This window comes from Arachis duranensis, chromosome 9, assembly GCF_000817695.3.
Source record: "Arachis duranensis cultivar V14167 chromosome 9, aradu.V14167.gnm2.J7QH, whole genome shotgun sequence".
Classification (NCBI taxonomy): Eukaryota; Viridiplantae; Streptophyta; class Magnoliopsida; order Fabales; family Fabaceae; genus Arachis; species Arachis duranensis.
This window is the reverse complement of record NC_029780.3, coordinates 36,671,466-36,678,287: the sequence shown is the minus strand read 5'-3', so window position 1 is coordinate 36,678,287 and position 6,822 is coordinate 36,671,466. Positions and strand designations below refer to the sequence as shown.

Here is a 6,822-nt window from a genome sequence, read left to right as displayed (position 1 = left end):
TGATTTCTCCATGAGGAATTATATGTGTTTCCATAAGGTTCACCCATGTAATTTACCTCTGCCATTGCAAGGTTCTCAGGATCATAGGCTTCTTCTTCAGAAGATGCCTCTTTAGTACTATTGGATGCATTTTGCGATCCATTTAGACTTTGAAAAATCATGTTGACTTGCTGAGTCAATATTTTGTTCTGAGCCAATATGGCATTCAGAGCATCAATTTCAAGAACCCCTTTCCTCTGAGGCATCCCATTATTCACGGAATTCCTCTCAGAAGTGTACATGAATTGGTTATTTGCAACCATGTCAATGGGTTCTTGAGCTTCTGCAGGCATTTTCTTTAGGTGAATGGATCCACCTACAGAATGGTTCAGTGACATCTTAGAGAACTCAAATAGACCATAATAGAATATATCCAAAATGGTCCACTCTAAAAGCATGTCAGAAGGACACCTTTTGGTCATCTGCTTGTATCTTTCCCAAGCTTCATAGAGGGATTCACCATCTTTCTATTTGAAGGTCTAAACATGCACTCTGAGCTTGCTCAGCTTTTGAGGAGGAAAGAACTTAGCCAAGAAGGCCGTGACCAGCTTATCCCAAGAGTCCAGGCTATCTTTAGGTTGTGAGTCCAACCATGTTCTAGCTCTGTCTCTTACAGCAAAAGGAAAAAAGCATGAGCTTGTAGACTTTCAGGATCTACTCTATTAGTCTTAACAGTCTCACAGATCTGCAAGAACTCAGTTAAAAACTGATAGGGATCTTCTAATGGAAGTCCATGGAACTTGCAATTCTGTTGCATTAGAGCAACTAGTTGAGGTTTCAGCTCAAAATTGTTTGTTCCAATGGTAGGGATTGAGATGCTTCTTCCATCAAACTTGGAAGTGGGTGTAGTATAATCACCAAGCATCCTCCTTGCATTATTATTTTCGGCTGCCATCTCCTCTTCTTTTTCGAAAATTTCTGTAAGGTTGTCTCTGGATTATTGTAATTTAGCTTCTCTTAGTTTCCTCTTTAGAGTCCTTTCAGGTTTAGGATCTGCCTCAACAAGAATATTCTTGTCCTTGCTCCTGCTCATATGAAAAAGAAGGGAACAAAAAATAATAATAGGGATCCTCTTTACCACAGTAGAGATATTCCTTTATGTTAGTAGAAGAATAAAAGAATAGAAGAGGGAAAAGGTGAGAATCTAAACACAAGGGGGAAGAGTGGGTTCGAATTCTTGAGTGGAAGAGAAGTGTTAGTAAATGAATAAATAAATAGAAAGGGATGAAAGAGGGAGAAATTCGAAAATAAATTTTGAAAAAGGGTTAGTGATTTTCGAAAATTAAGAGAATAATTAAAATTAAAATTAAAATTTGAAATAATTAGTTATTTAAGAAAATTTTGAAAAAAGGGGGAGGTAATTTTCGAAAATTAGAGAGAGGAAAGTAGTTAGGTGGTTTTGAAAAAGAAAAGAAATAGTAAAACAAACAAAAGGTCACTTAGTTAGTTGAAAAAGATTTGAAAATTTATTTTAAAAAGATAAGAAGTTAGGAAAGGTTTTTGAAATCAATTTTGAAAAAGATATGATTTGAAAAAGATATTTTGAAAAAGATATGATTGAAAAAGATATTTTGTAAAAAGATTTGATTTTTAAAATTAAAATTGATTACTTGACTAACAAGAAACTAAAAGATATGACTCTAGAATTAAAGATTGAACCTTTCTTAACAAGAAAGTAACAAACTTCAAATTTTTGAATCAATCACATTAATGGTTAGTAAAGTTTTCAAAATTTTGAGATAAAGATAAGAAAAAGATTTTGAAAATAAATTTTAAAAATTTTTGAAAATAATAAAAAAATGAAAAAGATTTGATTTTTGAAAAAGTTTTGAAAAGATAAGATTTTTTAAAATTGAAATCTTGACTTGACTAACAAGAAACAACTTATTTTAAAAATTTTTGACTAAGTCAACCCAAAGATTTCGAAATTTATGAGTAAAATAAGGAAAAGATATTTTTTATTTTTGAATTTTTAATGAAGAGAGAGAAAAACACACAAATGACTCACAACATGAAAATTATGAATCAAAACTCGTGATACATGCAAGAACACTATGAATATCAAGATGAACACCAAGAACACTTTGCATATCAAGATGAACATCAAGACTTATTTTTGAAAAATTTTCAAGAAAGGAAAAACATGCAAGACACCAAACTTAGAAAATTTTAATACTTAGACACTATGAATGCAAAAGTGCATGTGAAAAACAACAAAAAACACAAAACATGAAAATTTAAAGATCAAACAAGAAGACTTGTCAAGAACAACTTGAAGATCATGAAGAACACATGCATGAATTTTCGAAAAAAATGCAAAAGTTTCTAAAACACTGACTCCAAACTTAAAAATTGACACTAGACTCAAACAAGAAACACAAAATATTTTTGGTTTTTTTTTTTGGATTTTTTGAAAGTTATATTTTTGAAAAACGAAAATAAAGAAAATTTTTTACAAAGATTTTTGAAAAATTTTTGAAAAGAAAATTACCTAATCTAAGCAACAAGATGAACCGTCAGTTGTCCAAACTCGAACAATCCCCGGCAACAGCGCCAAAAACTTGGTGCACGAAATTGTGATCATCAACAATGGTGCCAAAAACTTGGTAGCGCTCTCAAACGTGAGTCACACTTTGTCACAACTTCGCACAACTAACCAGCAAGTGCATTGGGTCGTCCAAGTAATAAATCTTACGTGAGTAAGGGTCGATCCCACGGAGATTGTTGGTATGAAGCAAGCTATGGTCATCTTGTAAATCTCAATTAGGAGGATTCAAATGGTTATAAAGGTTTCGAAAATAATAATGAATAAAGCATAAAATAAAGATAGAGATACTTATGTAAATCATTGGTGGGAGTTTCAGATAAGCGCATGGAGATACTGTGTTTCTTCTGAATCTCTGCTTTCCTACTACTTTCATCCAATCCTTCATACTCCTTTCCATGGCAAGCTGTATATAGGGAATCATCGTTGTCAATGGCTACATCCCATCCTCTCAGTGAAAAAGGTCCAAATGCTCTTGTCACAGCATAACTAATCATCTGTCGGTTCTCAATCATGTCGGAATAGAATCCATTGATTCTTTTGTGTCTGTCACCACGCCCAACAATCGCGAGTTTGAAGCTCGTCACAATCATTCGATCCCTGAATCCTTCTCGGAATACCACAGACAAGATTTAGACTTTCCGGATTCTCAAGAATGGCCGCCAAAGGGTTCTAGCTTATACCACGAAGATTCTGGTTAAGGAATCCAAGAGATACATGCTCGGTCTAAGGTAGAACGAAAGTGGTTGTCAGTCACGCGTTCATAGGTGAGAATGATGATGAATGTCACGGATCATCACATTCATCATGTTGAAGTACAACGAATATCTTAGAACAAGAATAAGCTGAATTGAATAGAAAATAGTAGTAATTGCATTAAAAATCGAGGTACAGCAGAGCTCCACACCCTTAATCTATGGTGTGTATAAACTCCACCATTGAAAATACATAAGTAATGGTCCAAGCATGGCCGAATGGCCAGCCCCCATAAACGTGATCAAAGGATCATAAGGTAAGCCAAAAATAATCCAAAGATGTCTAATACAATAGTAAAATGTCCTATTTATACTAGACTAGTTACTAGGGTTTACAAAAATAAGTAATTGATGTAGAAATCCACTTCCGGGGCCCACTTGGTGTGTGCTTGGGCTGAGCTTGAGCTTTACACATGCAGAGGCTTCTCTTGGAGTTAAACACCAAGTTGTAACGTGTTTTTGGCGTTTAACTCTGGTTTGTGACGTGTTTCTGGCGTTTGACTCCAAAATGCAGCATGAAACTGGCGTTGAACGCCAGTTTGTGTCATCTTAACTCGAATAAAGTGTAGACTATTATATATTTCTGGAAAGCTCTAGATGCCTACTTTCCAACGCCGTTGAGAGCGTGCCATTTGGAATTCTTTAGCTCCTGAAAATCCATTTCAGAATCCAACAACATCAGCAGTCCTTTGTCAACCTCCTATCAGACTTTTGCTCAGGTCCCTCAATTTCAGCCAGAAAATATCTGAAATCACAGAAAACACACAAAGTCATAGTAAAGTCCAGAAATGTGAATTTTGCATAAAAACTAATAAAAACATCTCTAAAAGTAGCTAGATCCTACTAAAAACTACCTAAAAACAATGCCAAAAAGCATATAAATTATCCGCTCATCATCCACTTTGTTCCAGGGAGGCAAATGTCCTCTAGAATTTTGTCCAAGCTCTTATTTGTTCTCATCATTCTCCTACTAAAGGAGTCTGGGTCATCTTGCAGTTGAGGCAGCTTGAAGATCTCTCTTATTTTTTTAGGGTAGAGGTGAACAATCTTCCCTCTGACCAGAGTTTGATAGTCATAGAAGGCGGTTCTAGCTATTCTCTGCCTATCTGTTTGCCATAGATTAGAGTAAAATTCTTGAACCATGTTTCTCCCCACCTTTGTTTCAGGATTAGCTAGGATTTCCCAGCTCTTGTTTCGAATTTGCTCTTGGATCTCTGGACATTCGTCTTCTTTCAGATCGAATTTAACTTCCGAGATCACTGACCTTAGACACATTATTTTGTAGTAATGGTCTGAATGTTCTTTGGTTAAAAACTTCCCTTGATTCTAAAGTGGTTTTGGAATATTCTCTTTCTTACCTCTTGGAGTGGTTTGTTTTCCCTTCGGAGCCATGATCTTAGTGGATATTGGTTTAGTGATCACGGATAAACACACCAAACTTAGAGATTTGCTTGTCCTCAAGCAAAAGAAATGAAAGGATAGGGATAGAGGGAGCGCCAAGTTCGAATTATGGAGGAAAGGAGGGAGGCCGAATGCAGATTTAAAGCGAAGGGGGTGGGTTTTCAAAAATTTTTGAAGAAGATAGGATAGAAGATATGATTTGTAAAAGATAAGTATGATAGGAAAAAGATGTAATTTAAAATTTAAAAGATATGAAAGATATTTGAAAAAGATAAATCTGAATTTTGAAAAGAAGATATGATGAGTTTAAAAAGATTTGAGAAGAATTTAAAGGATTTGAAAAGAATTCAAAAAGATGAATGAGTTATGAAAAAGGTTTGAAAAGATTTTGAAGAAAAATTAAGAAATATGTTTAGGATTAAAATTTTTTTCGAAATTGAAGTTGAAAAATGACAGTTTGTAACATGTTTATGCAAGAAATTATGAGTAGAAACATGAAAAATGGAAAAAAATTGAAGTGAAAATGAAATTACCTTCTCCCCACAATCCTGGCGTTAAACGCCCAATTGCTGCATGTTTTGGGCGTTTAACACCCATCTGTAGCTTCTCCTGGGCGTTTAACGCCCAACTGTAGCTTCTGGCTGGCGTTAAACACCAGAAAGTCCTTTATCAATGGGCATTTTTCTGAACACCCAAATGGCTATGCCTACTGGCATTAAACACCCAGTAGATGCTTCTTTTGGGCGTTTAACGCCCAAAACAGCTTTTACTGGCATTTTCGCACCAGTGAACTTCTTTTTGTTGTTTTATCCTCTGAATCCTTCTGTGACTCTGTGAAATCATGCAATTGATACTTTACCTTGAAGATAGTTAATATGAACACGTAAAATTATCATTTAATTAACAAATAAGCTTTGTTAATGGCTGGGTTGCCTCCTAGCAAGCGCTTCTTTATTGTCTTTAGCTGGACTATTACTGAGCTTTAATCAAGTCTCAGTTTTGAGCATTCTTGCTCAACATTGCTTTCAAGATAATGTTTGACTCTCTGTCCATTAACAATGAATTTTTTGTTAGATTCATTATCCTGAAGCTCTACATATCCATATGGTGACACACCTGTAATCACATATGGTCCTCTCCATCGGGATTTCAACTTTCTGGGGAATAATCTGAGCCTAGAGTTAAACAGTAGAACTTTCTGCCCTGGCTCAAAGACTCTGGATGACAGCTTCTTATCATGCCATCTTTTTGCTTTCTCTTTGTAAATTTTTGCATTTTCGAAAGCATTGAGTCTGAATTCCTCTAGCTCATTTAACTGGAGCAATCGTTTTTCTCCAGCTAACTTGGCATCAAGGTTTAGGAATATGGTTGCCCAGTAGGCCTTGTGTTCCAGTTCCACTGGCAAGTGATAGGCTTTTCCATACACAAGCTGGTATGGAGAGGTCCCTATAGGAGTCTTGAATGCTGTTCTGTATGCCCACAGAGCATCATCCAAGCTTCTAGCCCAATCCCTTCTATAGTTAATCACAATCTGTTATAGAATTCTTTTGAGTTCTCTATTAGAGGCTTCAGCTTGCCCATTTGTCTATGGGTGATATGGAGTTGCCACCCTGTGGCTAACTCCATATCAAACCATAGCAGAGTAAAGTTGTTTATTGCAGAAATAAGTGCCCCCATCACTGATTAGTACTCTAGGGACACCAAATCTGCTGAAGATATATTTCTAGAGGACTTTTAGCACTGTCTTAGTATCATTAGTGGGTGTTGCAATAGCGTCCACCTATTTGGATACATAATCCACTACCACCAGAATATGAGTGTCTGAGTATGATGATGGAAAAGGCCCCATGAAGTCAATACCCCATACAACAAACAACTCAATCTCCAAGATCCCTTGTTGAGGCATGGCATAACCGTGAGGCAGATTGCCAGATCTTTGGCAACTGTCACAATTACGTACAAACTCTCGGGAGTCTTTATAGAGAGTAGGCCAGTAGAAGCCACATTGGAGGACTCTTGTGGTTGTTCGCTCACTTCCAAAATGTCCTCCATACTGTAATCCATGGCAATGCCAAAGGATCT

General features: G+C 36.1%; 1 non-coding gene across 1 annotated transcript; it reads left to right on the top strand.

The window, feature by feature from the left end:
* The first annotated feature begins 435 nt into the window (after window positions 1-435).
* LOC127741949 (small nucleolar RNA R71) lies at window positions 436-539 on the top strand. The gene has a single exon (XR_008003136.1). It is a non-coding gene; the product is annotated as a small nucleolar RNA R71 (small nucleolar RNA).
* Window positions 540-6,822: the final 6,283 nt, after the last annotated feature.